This window comes from Archocentrus centrarchus, chromosome 7, assembly GCF_007364275.1.
Source record: "Archocentrus centrarchus isolate MPI-CPG fArcCen1 chromosome 7, fArcCen1, whole genome shotgun sequence".
NCBI classification, from domain to species: Eukaryota; Metazoa; Chordata; class Actinopteri; order Cichliformes; family Cichlidae; genus Archocentrus; species Archocentrus centrarchus.
This window is the reverse complement of record NC_044352.1, coordinates 25,800,177-25,816,086: the sequence shown is the minus strand read 5'-3', so window position 1 is coordinate 25,816,086 and position 15,910 is coordinate 25,800,177. Positions and strand designations below refer to the sequence as shown.

The window sequence follows — 15,910 nt, the reverse complement described above, 5'->3', positions numbered from 1 at the left end:
ACCCCTGTGAGGGAACGTCAGACTGAAATGAAATCCGAGTTTTAAGTGCACCCGTATCTCCTCTCGCCCTCATCCTTATCACTACTAGATCAGCCAAAAACTTTGCAGGATCACTTAGACACACAAACACAAAGACCCAGCTCAACCTTTGAGGATAAGGTGTGCCAAATAACAACGGTGAGGAAAAAGACACTGTGGCTCACCGACGGAACAAGGGCGACTTTACCTCTGGACTGTGGCAGAGGGAGTGGCATTAAAAGAAAGAGGAGGGTGTGAGTGTGACAGAGAGAGCTTTGCTTTCACGCCCTGCTGAGCAGTGAAAGAGTATCTGTCACAGAGATCAAGCCAAAAGACGGAGTGCAAAAGTTAGGCAAAATAAAAGAGACACAAAACAGGGAGAAGGGAAAGCAGGGGATAGCGGAACAGACAGAGAAAGAGTGGGCTGAAAGCAGCTTCTGTCTTCTGTCCCACCCCCTGACTGTCTTCCCCTCCTCTCTGCCCGGACGGGGAAAAGGAAAAAAGAAAAAAGAGTGCGGGGAGAGAAAGACGGAGAGGGAGCTCAGCCACGCTCGCTCTTTGGCGCAGCACTCAGGAATTCCAGGACCTTTGGAGTTGTGAGCACATACACACACACAGCTACGCGCACACACACACACACACACACACACACACACACACACAGACACACAATCACACACACGTGCTGCTTTTCTCGTGGTGATACAAATCTCAACAAGACTGAGAAAGGGAGGAAAAAAGAAAAGACAGACCAAAAATTAGAAAATAGCCATTTCCTGTGGACTATCTGACCATGATGGCACCTGCCAAGGGGAACGTGGCTCAGAGGGACTGAGGACTGAAACGGGACACAGGCAGAGGAAGCTGCTGATGAAGGTGAGATTCTGATTAAATGTATAATCCCTGAAGCTCAAGCGTCTCCCTTTGTCCTTTAGGCAGAACCAGTTGTTTATATGACCATAAGCAAAGCTAGTTAGTAGAGATTTTAATTTAAAGACCAAAGTTGTTTTGACTGTAGTGGAGTTATTGTTTTATTGTATTGCTGTTTTTCCTGTTAAGTGCTGAAGCTGGGGAATACCCTGTGTAGGTGTTCATATGGGAACAAATCTGAATGCTTGTCAACTCTTCTGTATTTGTGGTTTCATATCTGTGTTAATCATTAAGGTGATTTCCAGTAACACAATAATGCTGCTTGATGTGTGTGTGTGTGTGTGTGTGTGTGTGTGTTTGGACATATTATTTTCAGAGGAATTGAAATGCCTTTAATTGGATTTGATCAGTGGGTGAAAGGAAAAGAGTTTTCACGCGTGTGGGAGCGTGTGTGTCTTGGATGCTTTATTTCCTGATGGTTCACCAGTGGAAGTGGAGGGTTTGATGGAATTATTATTGCTTTTGCAGGAAATCTGTCTTTTGCTGCTGGCACTGATGAGTAATAATAATAATAAGGTCCAATAAGGCCTTTGTGCAAAGTTCAAAGCTTTGTACTGGAGTAATAAAGACTGGAAATCAGTACTAGCTTTGGTCCTTTTACACCTGCTGTCCCCTCTCTTCTCTCTGACCTTCATCCTACCACACTCTTCCACTTTTGTTCTCTAATCTCAAATACCCCCCCCTCCTTTTTTTTTGTAGGTTTCTGCACAAATCCCACAAATGACAGGCTTATCCCATGCCGCTATGTTTAGCGCTCATCTTTTCTTCCACCTTTCTTCATCTTTTTCTTTTTAACTATTCATCTGCCTTTGTAAAGCTTGCTGCTTTATGCAACTGCATAGCCTACTTTTTTAATATTCTTTCTCAGTCACTCAGCATCCTCTCTATTTTGTTTTCAAGCTCACAGGTGTGCTTTTTGTCTGTCATTTCACCTTGTCAGTCCTGTAATCCGTGGTCTCACAGGTCTTTATTCTCCTGTGAACCAAGGAAAAAAGTATCTTTCAAGTTAACTTTTCTTGGTGACCACTACAGAGGACATAAGGTCTCAGAAGGTTATAAGTGTTCAACCCCACATCCACCAATGAATCCACACATTGCACCTTAATTTACCTTTTCAGTGTGGCTCTAAGGGTTACATGATAGTTTTTGAACTTATACACAAATTGTTCTTGTGTCTTTGTGAAGTCTCAGCTTATGTCCCAACTTCAGATGTAGTTTAGTTATAGCTTAGCCTACAAGCATGTCTTGTTTAAATAGCGTCAAAAAGCTGTTTTATGACAGAGAGCCTGTTTAACCTTCTTTGCCTCTGTGAAGGAAACAAGTTAAAGTCTTAAAATTAAAGGTTGAAGCCCTTCTCTGTCTCTGGATGTGTTATGGAACGTGGACATTGAACTCAACGATAGCACCGACTCGCTTACATAAAACCGCTTGTCTAATGCAGTAGCCAAAAAAGTTCTACTTAGCTCAGTGCACATTAATGTTGGTGTCTTGACGTATGAAACCTCTATGGATTTAAAGTTGAATAAGAAGTTGTATGTGTGTGTGTGTGTGTGGTTGGAGGGGGGGGGGGGGGGGGGGTTGCAGATGTTTTAGTCTATGGGGAAAATGCTTCATCGAGCTGCTTTGAAATTTTTTGTTGTAATATCACAAACTGGGGAGCACAAATTCAGGAAATAGTTGAGTTGGTGCTCAAAATTATAAGCACAAAATTCACTGTCTTGGGGCGTGTTGTGTGAAGGAAGTGAACATGCCAAACGTCCCAGGCCTACTTCTCATCATTATTTGTTTGCCAACAAGTGACAACATGTGTTATGCTGAAAGCAGAGATGGAGTGATACTTTTATCACTCCTTTCCCTTTAAGGAACATATAGTAGCCTAGAGCAGGTTTACCAGTGAGTAATATAGGTCCAGAACTTGTGTGTTAGAACATTAAGTGATCAGGCAGTGTCAGCTTTGCTTAAATATTGTGCATCGTGTTTGTTCCCCTGTAAAAAAAAAAAAAAAAAAAGTTTTGGAAAGCAAAGATCCAACCAGACTAAATAGCAAAGTCAGTACTTGAAATAAGTAAGTACTTGCATTATCCAAATATCAAGACAAAAGAGAAAAAAAGGAGTATTTGAGTCATCACAGTGAACGGCCAGATCCAATTCAGCATAAAATTATGGATCCAAGGGCTTTGCATAGTATGTTTAACAACATTACTGGAGTGCAAAAATAACTTGTTTCCATAGTTAACAAAATCTTAAAGTGTTGGACAAAATAGTTTTCCATTCAAAACAAAGCAAATTGGTGTTATATTGAATTAGCTGAAGGCTGTGATTGGTTATTAAGTTGTTAGCTGTATCTGATGAAACGTTTGTCAGAGGCAGATTCGGTGAAGAGCCTCTGAAACGCTGTCACTGCTCACAAACTAAATGTCCGATTGGAAAATAGTTCTTGATCGTCCTCTCTGTGTGCGCGCTGTATAGATTGAAATGTGAGTAATTTAGACTCTTTCAGTTGGGCTGAAGCTGAGGTATTGATGAATCCTCTAAGTGCAGAATGAACAGACCAAAACTGTAAACTTATCGAGGAAAATGAGATATAGAAGTAGAGCCAAACAAACCTGTAAAAATCATTTAACACCAGAGAGCAGAAAATGGACATTTATTTGACCTAGCGTCTCCTTTGAGCTCAAGGTGGGTCTGCTGATTGCCTGCTGATGAATCGACCACCAAGGTAACTGATGGTTAAGGTGGTTATACACTGATCCATTGCCACACCTTAAAACCCATTAACCCCTATCTCAACCCTTCCTGAGCAGAAAAACACATTAACCTTGCTCTTAACCCTGTGCTAAGCCAGAAATATCTGCCAGGTCAGCAGAAAGTAGGTAATAAAAGTATAAAGCAAAAATGTAGGATTAAGTATGTTATAGGTCCAGGGACTGGTCTAGGTGTCTGTCCTGTTTGTCTTTTTTCTCTCCATCTTTATGAAATAAGTTGAAAACTAGAGAGAAGTGATGAGACTAGGTGTGTGTGAGAAACAGAGAGAGAGAGAGACCAGGAAGCGATGTCAGTTTCCCTTTCTTTGAAATATTCAATGAGTGTCTCTGCTGTCTTGAAATATTGACTTTTCCTCATATAGCTAGAGGGGACAGGCGGGAGAAGAGGTTGTTGTCCCATCCAAATAAAAAGCAAAAGGCTGTTAGCATCAAACTTTAATCCCTTTTTCCTTTTATTATTTATTTTATGTTTTCTTTTTCAAACCTTCTAATTAAAAAAACAAAAACAAAACCGACATGATACCAGCCCTTGATCTGAATCCAGCAGCTAATGAAGGGTATAATGTGTGATGTGTGTGTGTGTGTGTGAGAGAGAGAGTCTGAGCTTAGCTATCGATTCATTGGGATGTCAGCAAATATGACATGTACAATATGTGGAACTCTGTGTGTTTTGTGTGAATATCAACCTATGCAGTATTTGATGCGTTTGTGATTTTTTTTTTCTTATTGTTTCTCAGTGTAGCTCTCTCCTGATCTCACACCTCTGAAAATGCCTCCTTTCCAGTTTTCAACACTTGGAGGTGGGGGTGGGGGGGTGGGGTGTCAACTCAAACTCTTCTTCTATGGAAGCAGCAACAAAAAGGATATTGTAGTGTGCTCCAAGTTGTCCTCCGAGTAAACGGTCGACCACAGAATGCTTTAGAAGTGGATTCGTGTTTAACGGCCTTAAGTATGATAACTGCATGAATGCTTATGCACACTACACTGTAATGTTGCCATCACAGTTTACCTTGTCATTTAGTGAAATATGTGCATTATAACACATAGACAACAGATTTGCAAAATACATGAGCACTGTGGAAAATGATCAAACTGGTGTTTTAACAATGTCATTTGATATGTGTGGATGACTTAGACCATAATGGATGGATGGATAATAAATGGGTTGAACCTGAGGTCAGTGAAGATAGTTTCCCTACTTCATCACTTTGTTAAAAAGGTAAATAAAGGATGTGGGTACCTGATGTTCTTAAATGAAGCTCAGCCTTTCAAGGTGAAGTGATTTTAAAAGATAAGAGATTGCGCTCAAACACTCGACACACAATCAGCCTTTGGTTCAGAATCATAAGCTAGAGAAGAAAAAAGTGTAGCGGCAGTATAAAAGGATCAGCATAAGTGAAAAGTAAAGTATGTCTAAATAAGGTTAATTAAGATCAGAGTGGAGTTAATTAGGTTTGCCTATGTGCACAGATGCTGCAGATACAGGGTGCTTAATGGGACTGTGGCTCTATGCCATCAGATAAAAAGGAGCTCACTTACGCACCCTGATGGCTTGAAGTAAAGGTTAGACTGGGGTTAGCACGGTCAGTTCACAGCAAGTAGACCGCTCGAGACAAAATGATGTATGATTCAGGAGGATGTTTCTATACAGTCTGTGTTAAGGCAAGAAGCTAAAGAATCAAAACACTTCAGTGCGATTCATTCAGGTGATAGATTTGTTAAAAAAACCTTTACAGTTAGAATTCCACTGCGTTAACAGTTAAATTCATATTTTGTGATGCTTTCCAGCGTCAGATTGTTACACTTAGTTCTGCAGAGTAATGGGATCTACTGTATAACATGATAACAGTCGAATGTGAGCGTTGTGAACCAGTAGCACTCAAGAACCTGCATCAGTCAAACACCATCCCATCCAGTCTGCCACAAACACTGAATATACACTATTATAAATGAAAACTATAAGCTTGGAATTTATTCTGAAATACAAGCTGACTCCCTTTAAACCTTCCAGAGTTACCTTTCCTTCCTACACTGCCTTATCACACATACACACAAATATGCACACAAACACACACTTGCTGTCCTTCCTAATTTCTTCTTTTTCTCCAAACGCTCTAGCCCATCTATCGATGTTGCAGAAGAGCCTCTTCTTTGCCAGACCAACCTGTAATTGCTCTCTTGATTTGTGTAGATGTGTGTATGCATGCATGTGAGTGAGCGTGTGAGCCTGGACTCCAGTCCTGTCCTGTCCTGTCACCTTGAGCAGTCGTGCAATTTTGAAGGTGAGGTGGAATTAGTCAGCTTTACGCAGGAAGACAGGAAAATAACGAGTTTCTCACCATCCCTGTCGCTCTCGCTCTCTCACACACACACACACACACACACACACACACACATACACACACACACACACACACACACACACACACACACACACACAAAAGCGCCCTTGTAGTTTCAGGAATCCTCTCTCCCTCTGCACATACACACACATTGGAGTGTCCCAGTGGAGTGCTTGAGGGGCTTATGCAGAGGATTTTGCTGTTCTGCAGTGTGCCTGTCAGATAAGGAAGGAGATGCAGGCGTGCCTTGTGACACACGACTGAGCGTGAGCAGTACAGCCTCTTCTATCCTTCCCCTTTCCTCTTTAACCTGTCACTCAAGTACCTGCCACCCTCTGCTGCCACTGGTGATGATACCACACGCAGGGACTGTCTGGCATCTCATTTAGTAAACTCATGAACAAACACACACACACACACACACACACACACACACACACACACACACACACGGATTCTCCTGCTGAGTTCCCTAATTTCATCCGTGTGTGATTGGCCAGTTTGCTTGTGGGGAACCACTGCACAGCAACCACCAGACTTGTATTTAACCAGACCCACATTTTAACACTGTAAACAACTTTAATTTTGATGTTTGACTTACAGTAAAAGAGAGAGATGCCTATTGTTCATATGACCATTGTCACCTTTTTTTTTTTTTGTCTCTGTCGTTCCCATTATTATTTCATCATCAAACCCTTCTCTTCCACACCTTCTCCCTTACTCCCCAGGATGGTTCTTCCTTCTTTTACCCCTTCTCTTGTACATACCCCTCCTTCTTACCCCCTCTTTTCCTCCCCTCTTTGCCTTCCCCCCTTTCTTCTCACCACCTGTAATCTTGTTGCTGCTTGGGATTGCAAATACAGTGTCAAAGAGACAGAAGCACATACCAGGGTTGCATATCCATTGCAAGGATCTGTTTATGCTAGTGTTTTGGGAGAGCCTAGTTGCCAGTAGTGATTTGGTACATTAATCCAGGCCATAGATGGTAAGAAATTTATTATTGCGGTGGAGTCTAGCCTCTCACCATTCTCGGTCCATCTACTTCTAATAAATCCTGTAGTAGAGATACAGCCATGGCTACATCATCATCGCTTCATTTCTTTTTATTCTTCATCACTCACTTCTAGTGTTTCCCAAACTCCTCAGTTCTCATTGGCCAACTGAACATTCAGAGCAAGGTTGTCCCATTTTCAAAGGAATATAATGGCAGGATTCATGAAGAAATTATGATTTTTGTTATCTTGAATATCTCTTGAAAAGATTGAGGATAAAGGTTTTATCACTGATCAATCTCATTATTTCCAACCACAAATTACAGAAAGAGATGTGGCGACATGAAACAGCTGGACAGCTTGCAGTGAAGGGTAAATGCATGTATTCTGTCATTTGGCTCATTCATCCTCTTACACACTGGGGACAGAGAGTGACTATGAATGATACTGGGCTGACCACTGGGTGCAATTTAGGATTCAGTATCTCCCCCATGGATAATTAGACATGATACAAGAGGGACCCTAATTGAACCAGTATTGAGATTAGTGGACAGTCTGCTCTATCTGAACCATACACAGAATGCATCTGCTCTGTAATTAACTTAGACAATTTTTTTTTTAATTTTTTTTTGGGGGGGGGGGGGTTTGGATAATATAATTCAAATTCAGGATGCATTTCACTAATTGTACTACCAGACCTGTGCAAGGATTCCCCCCATCTTTTTGTCCTTGCCTCTGCTGGGGTTTAGTGCTGAACAGCTGTGATTAAATATAGGCTTGGTGGGATGGTCTTCTGCAGGTATTAACTACCAAAATATTTTACCCTTCGCCTTTAATTGTCTTATATTTTACAGCTTTCTCAATGCTCAGCAAGTTGCATGATGATCTATTCAGTCTATTTTGGCTTATTTCGTATCCTTTTCCTTGAAAGCCCTCCTTCCTACACCGATTCCTTGTCCTGTCCCAACTCGTCACCCCACCAACGCCCCCACGTCTACCATCACCACCCTCTTTACCAGCACCATCCCCCAGCCCCAGCCTCTTGGCAGCTCCTCCAGGCAGGCTAATTGACTCACTCCCAGGAGGGGGGGGGATCATGCCACATTTCTAATTTGGCTTCCCCTCCTCCAGATAAAAGCTGCATCCATCCATCCTTCTAAACCCCCCTCGCGTAAAGCCCTCAGTCTCTATCAGTCTACCTTATCCCTTCTCCTCATTTCCCTTCATCACTTAATTTTTATTATATGTTTTCATTTCATTAATTTTTCTTTTAGCTAGCTGCCTGATGAATGCCAGCCTAGAATGCAGACATTATAGACAACTGAATACATAAAAGGACACACACACACACACATATATATGTGTATGTATATATATATATATATGTGTGTATATATATATATATATATATATATATATATATATATATATATATATATATATATATATATATATATATACACACACACACACACACAAAACACACATCCAACACTCACACACACAACCATACTCTCACAGAACACAGCACCCCGCCTTTGCTCACCATGGGGTTCACCTTCAGAGAGCCTCCATCTTCACAAAGCGCACCTGGGGACTTTGATGGGTGTGTTTCAGTGTGTGATTGTGTGTGAGTGTGTGCATGCACATGTGTGCCTACAAACCGAGCTTTACCCCACTAACAAGAAGACAGATGGAGAACAAAGATATTTTCTGATTTTCAAAATCAGCAGAAATACTCAGAAATTCTCCAATTTCAACATCAAAGAACATGACATTGTAGTAAATGTAGTGCTATTCATACTACAGTGTATTGTTTGTGCATCCAAAACTTATGCTTTAGTTATGTGTGCATAATCACACATCATAAATTCTATGTACCCAAACCTGTTTGGTATGCAGAGCTGGAGCCATTAGTGAAATGGTGTTTTCAGATGGACAGAAATTGTATTCTAGGTATTTTAGCTGGAAAACTGGGGTCAGCTAGTGTTGTGGAAAAGACATTTGACAAGAAGGGAATTGCTACCTACAGTGAAATATGTGGAAAGACTTCCTGCCCGATCTGCATATTTTCTGCATTCCTGATCTCAAATAGCGAGGGACATTTGGATGGGCTGATATTATTTCACAGTAGTTTCACACAAGCTGTGAACTTACCTGTGGTGGTGAATAGTCATTTGTGTCGCTGATGTCCACGCAAAGTTGTGCTTTTTGGAAGAAGAACGTGTAACCGAGGTCATCTACCAGTATTATGTAAATAAATCATAGATGGTGGAGGCAAGTGGTAAATAGATGCACAATATTCACTAATCTAATAGTGCACCCATGCAGTACATAGCTGTGTGTATGTTGCTGCTATGTTGCTGTCAGTCTATACTTACATGCTGAAGAAGAAGAATGAAGCCCACACGCACAGGAAAAAACTACAAATGGCACAGCAAAAACTACACGTGGAAGATGGCGGCTAGTGCTGCTACCGCAATAGCTTTGCTTATTGATAAGAAAGGCAGTCGACAGTGTTATTGTGTTTTTCAGACAAAACGAAGAAGTACTTCCAATGTAGCAAAGCACCTAAAAGACCAGCATCCAAGTTGAATAAGTTTCAGTTCACAGTAACAACGTCCAAAGTTATCCTCAAATGCATGTGAATTTTATTTTGGTATTGAATAAGGTTTTGAGAATTGTGTAATTTTACTGGCATTGGTACCGACCGAAGTATAAAATGGAGTGAAGACAGGCTGCAGTTTCATTTATTGGTGCAGGGAAAGGGCACTTGGCCACTAAAATAAGAACCTGAGCCATTTCCAGAAGCTATTTTGTAATGGTCATAGATTGTTTGGGTATATAATAATAACAAAAAGATACTGATAGTATCGAGGTTTATGACACCCCTTGAGGCGCGGGTATGCTTTGAAAGAACTCGTACAGCATCATCACCTGCTCATGCTAGAAGGAAAAAAATATTTATGGCTGCTCTGAAGAATTACTTGACCTCTAGACACCTGGCAAATTGTCGTGTGAAATGGGTGTGAACATCTTTGGAAAGTTACAGGAAACTGTCAGAATTAGCCCCAAGTTACAATATTGGAAAGGTGCAGGGGAGCAGCTTTTCTCATCCCATTGGACAATCCAATTACCATTCTGTAGGAAAATGCCGTTGCCCTCAGGGAAACTGATAAGGAGTTTGGACATCTGGAGGGAGCATGCAGCACATCAGCTCTTTTTTTCTCACTGAGAAGAGACAATTAAGGTATTTTAGCAGTTGATTAGGATTCCTTTTGGAGTCCTACTTGTAATTATATTCTTGGAAAGTCCAGCTTGAGGGCGCGCCCCGGGCAGCCCTATAACACAATATTTTATATCCCAATAAGACTCGCATAACTCCTTTATTTACTTAATTTACAGTTAATATGTTTTAAAATAAGTTTACATGATGATCTAACCTATAACATGCGGGTGCTTTGCCAGAATAAAGCAGACACAGAGATGGTGGCTGTTTGTGTGCCTCAGTAAAGCTCTTGCCACAAGCCTTTTCTATACTCGCATAACTTATGTTGCTGCAATGGCTAAATGCCATTAAACATCCCACATGAATAATGACTAAATGTACATTAAAATTTGATGGAAATTCACACTCTGGACAGTCATTAATGTGACCACTAACTATAAAATGGAAGAGAGTTGGCTGGGGCCTCATGTGTGGGTGAGGCAGCTTCAAACAGGAAAGTCTTTCATGCTTCAAATCCCATATGTTTATATACTGCTTGCTGCATCCCTCATTAGCCATGATTTAGTGTGTGTGTGTGTGCATGTAGGTGTGTGTGTGTGTGTGTGTCTCTTAATGAGCATCTATGTGAATTCTCATGATATGCATTTAATTGCCCACATAAATGTATCCAAATGCATTTTCATGCATGTCTTTGTCATATAGAACAGAGATTTTACTCATTACTTACAGTTGCAGGAAAAAGTTTGAAGATTTCTACATAAAATGTGGTGCAAACTTGCTCTGAATCACAAATATAGACAAACACACTCTGACTAAAATAATATTTCAAAAGCGGTTGTTGTCTTTATTGAATATACTGTGTGGCGTGTGGACTACAGGCTGCTGGCAACTGTCAGTGAATCCTTGAATTTAGTAATGTCTCATGAGCCAATGTGGCAAATGTCTGATTGAGGTTTTTACCTCAGTCAGACATTTGCCACACTGGCTCATGAGACAAGTAAAACAATGAAGTAGAATTCCAAACCATTTCTCCTATTTTTGTTCAGTTCTTCTTCAACATTTATAGGATGTCTTGATTGAAAAGCTGTCTTCATGTCAAGCCACAGCATGCCGACTGGTTTGAAGGTCAGGACTATGACCTGGCCATTGGAAAAAAAAAATAATCTGGATTTCTTCGGTTTCACAATTCCTGCTATTCATTTTTGGACCTTAGGTCTTGTATTGTCAGCCTCTCCTTGGCTTCAGGTGATGGACTGCTGCCCAGACATTCTGCACTGATTACAAGCTGTTCTCCCCTGAGGTCGTAAAACAGCCCCCAAACCATGATGCTTCTACCGCCATGCTTGACAATTTGGGTGAAGTTTTGTTTAGACTTTTTTCACCCTACTGTGCTTTTTTCCCCCATAGCATTCAGCATATTGGGGATGATAAACAACATGGTCTTTATAAATGCTTTTGCATCTTTTAAAAAAAAAAAACTTTTTAAAACTTCTTCACGGGTCCTATAAAATTTTGTAAATTGGGAGGACTACTTTTGTAAACAATGCTTCCAGTCTCATCTTCACAGATAGAACACCTGACTTCAGGTAGCTCTGGGATTCACAAGGAAGTCAGTTCATGGCCTGTCCTGTGTGTGATTAGTGAGCATACTCAAAACATACAGTTTGTTATTTTAGTTAGTTTATTCAGATTGTGCTTGTCTAAAACTGAGGTGAAGATTAAGATCAGACCACATTGAGTAATCAGTACAGAAATCCTGGTGCACGTAAATCTAAAAGGCTTACTGTAAACCCAGATTTTGATTCATATTACTTAAAATTGCCTATTGTGTGAACATTACTTGTTAATGCTGAGTAGACTGTACTTTTTGATGGTCTATCTTATTGTAATCATGTGTTTGAGTTCAAACAACTTAATATCATCAAGTTTTGCACCTGCTAAAAATCTAGTTTATACCAGTTTTAACAGACTGGCCTAATGAGCAGCTGCATGGTGGTGTAGTGGTTAGGACTGCTATCTCACAGGTAGAATGCCCTCTAGAATGTCTGGGTTCAATTCCACCTTGGTCCAGGCCTCTTGCTGCGTGGAGTTCGGAATAGTAGATGTTTGGTTTTTGTTCACAACGCTCTCTCGTATAGTTTTTTAGTGTTCTATGAACAAATGTTATTTGTAAATGTTAATTTACCAGTGTTCAGCAGGGTTGAGTTTTATCATCTTTGTTTATTTACCCAATTTAAAGGGACACAGTTCAACACTGTAAAAAATATTTGTGTTACTGGGCAGCACAGTGGCATGGTGGTTAGCACCGCTACCTCACAGCTAGAATAGCTATTTGGTCAATTAGAACATACAATTTAGTTCAATTGGAAATGGAGTAGTGCTTACTTAACAGGCTGAGTTAAATAAATGGGTGGTGATTGTATCTTCAGTTACTGAAACTCTGTTATTAGTACATTCAACTTAGATGTTCCATTCCATTCCAAAAGGGCCTTGAGTACATTGAACACAGTCCACTGCACTTATTTAACTGTTTCATTACTTAAAAAATTTAAGGCAATGAGTTGCCTTGGTTTTTTAAATAGATTCAACTTATCTGGGTTTACAGTGTATGCTGTCAGTGTAGGGGATGGAGATCAGCTCAGATAGCTGTGAAATACTGGGTTACATCTTTGTGAATTCAGTTCACCCACACAGAGCAGTAAACCTCAGAGCAGCAGCAGCAGGTCAGCTGATCACAGCCTGCACACCAACATCATTTACTGCAGCTCACAATAGAAAGCTGTGATTCTTCTCCCCATGCAGAGCCACTACAGCTGATCTTAGGGTTCCTCCACCTTCTGAATCCCACTGTAACCCCTGAGTATCCTCATGTTGGTGTTTAGGTGGAGGCACAGTCACCCTCTACTATGGAGGACACAGAGAACAGAGCTGTGCTTAAATTCACTTTCACAGTTTGTGTCCTACATAACAGATTCAAGCTAAGTGTATTCATTGGAACTAAAATTTAGATTGGCATGACGTTTGTATTCTGATATAATATTTTTTTATATTATTACAATAATATATAATGAGGTTTGGTTAGTTTTACACAAAAATAGCAGGTAGAAACATCCTCCAAAGAACTACTTTTACTTTTTTACCTTGAGTACATTTCAGAGCCTGCACTTTTACTTTTACTTAAGTAAAGAAGTTGAACCAGTATTTCGACTTTTACCAAAGTATTTTTTAACACAAGTACTTCTACTTCTACTTAAGTACAGAAGGTCAGTACTTTGGTAATATGTTTTAAGACATAACCAGGGATTAAAAAAAAAAAAAAAGATTCACGAGTTATTGGACTACAGTTCAGTCTGTGCTGTAAAGTTTAAAACAGACCCCCCAGTATTTTTTTCTGTTTTCGTCTGTCTCTAGTAGTGATTCAGTGATATCAGTGTACTTTACACGCGCCATCGAGGACATTACTCAAAGGTGCAAACAGGTGGCGCATAGTGAGCTGCAGGTACGTAAACCCCTTGAGAGGCAAACGCTGCAGAATAAATCCTGCAGTTAAGCTGTAAACAAGCTTACGTTGTGTGCCTCTTTATTTTAATATTTTAATATGCAGACAGTGATGTCAGTAACACATTACTTAGTAAGGGGCTCGACACACGGGGAGCGACGTCGCTCGCTCTCCATTCATTTCCTATGGAGCTTGTGCGATGAGGCGACAATCGCTTGCCCTCCTCCAGCTAAGCGACCGGCGACATTCGTGCATGTGAAATTTTGAGCTCGTACACGTAGACGTGCACACGCGACCAGGCGACGCGACACAACAAAGTTGAAAAATGTTCTACTTTTGTCGCTGTCGCGTGGCACTAAACCAATCAGCGAGGGTTTCATTGACTGACCAATGAGCAGAGAGTATGCTACACGCCGCAGTCTGCAATCACTTTCAGCACGAAGGAAAGCATCGTTTTAGCTGTGTTTGGCTTTCCTATGTTATATGACACTTCACGCAGTGATTCTCGACTTACACATAAAAGGCAGCCGTATGGGAACGTGCTGGCACAAGACCAACGTTAAACAGACGGATAGAGAGGACTTTTGTGCTAATATAGGATGAACCCAAGGTTGTCTTTTTCTTTTGTAGAGGAGACTTAACAGCAAGATTTCTGTCAGTTCCATTAAAATCTTCAGACTCATCTTTATTGCCGTGTCTGACACGGACTGCTTTGAAAATGTCTAACCAATCACATTTCTTGGAGATGAGTGACATGAGAGCACGATTCGCAATGCTGCCGTCGCTATCGCCTCCCGTGTGTTCAGTTTCACCCCAGTGGCGATGCGGTCCATTTGTTGCTGTCGTTTGTCGCTCCCCGTGTGTCGAGCCCATACTGCAGGAGGCCCCCCAGCACCTAAACAGCAAAAGCTGGACTTCGGTGCAAAAAAAAGTGGGGGAGAGTTGAAGTTGGTCGGACAGTATGTAGTAGAGGAAATGCTGCCCTTAAACATGGTTGACTCGCCCTCGTTTTGTGGTTGTTGTTTTTATGTTGAGGCAGTGTGGGGTGCGGCCGTGTTGTGTCAAAAAGTGAGTGCCTGTATTTAAGTGGCTGTAAATGACTTGTTGACCTATAATCTGTTAAACATATGTCAAACATATTTCTCATGAATGATATCAAATCATTTTGAGTGAGAAACAGCACAAGGTAGAGGCTGCAATCAGTTTTTGGCAAAGTGACTTTTATATATTGTTTTTTTTATCGAGGTAAAAACTGTCATTGGTATTAAAAATGTCTTTTTAAACAGAAATCTGGCTCAGAAGGCTGCAGAAATATAACATCACAGATCTATAGAGATATTTTAAGTGGCCAAAAGCACTTGATTATAATGTAGGTACAATAACAGACTCTTAATGATTTTTGTAAAACAGGTTATTTCTTCATTTTATATATAAGCCCTTCATAAATCATGTTGATTTACCAATATAAGCAAAGACATTACACATAAACGCACACAGACACATCGGAATCACTTTATGGCAGACGATCACCCGCAGCTGTTTAAAGTAACTAATAAAGTCACTTGTAATCTAACTTAGTTACTTCTAAATTAAGTAATCACTAAAGTAACTACGTTGCTTTTTAATGTAATCGGATTACTTTTTCAGGGTAACTATACCATCACTGGTCACTACTACTGCACTGTAATGCACTTTGTCTCAATAGATTCACACTTCAAATTAATTAGATAAAATTTTATTAGATAACAAATCTAACATCAGGGAGGCACAAATAGGTGGCTCTTTTCTGGGATACCTCAAGCACTGCAGTTATACAACAGCAAATAAGCTGTAAAGCAATTACAAAAACTGCTACCAGAATAGCAGCTTAAGAAATTATGCTAACTATAAATGACCACGAGAAAACAAAAACATCTCCCTATCATATCCCACATTTCTTACCTCTGTTGTTTCTAAGTCTTGTTTCATAATGCCCTGCCTTTGTGTTTCTCTTGCTTTGCTCAACAGAGCCATTAAAGTACCGCCTCAAGGCTGAAAGAGCTAAGGATATTGGGCAGAACATCTCTTGGATCCGTGGCAGTAAGTCTGGAAGGCAGGGATTGAGCATGTGAATGGAGGCTACAAACGGAGAAGAT

At 40.6% G+C, this 15,910-nt stretch overlaps 1 protein-coding gene across 2 annotated transcripts in view; it reads left to right on the top strand.

The window, feature by feature from the left end:
- Positions 1 to 553: 553 nt before the first annotated feature.
- Positions 554 to 15,910, top strand: part of sema3b (sema domain, immunoglobulin domain (Ig), short basic domain, secreted, (semaphorin) 3B) — an 80,882-nt gene continuing 65,525 nt past the window's right edge. Inside the window, exons 1-2 of one of the 2 annotated variants that reach the window (XM_030732871.1) lie at positions 554 to 894; positions 15,783 to 15,854. The gene's annotated coding sequence lies outside the window, so the exon portion shown is untranslated. The remainder of the gene's footprint in view (positions 895 to 15,782; positions 15,855 to 15,910) is intronic. The other variant, XM_030732870.1, reaches the window with a different exon arrangement.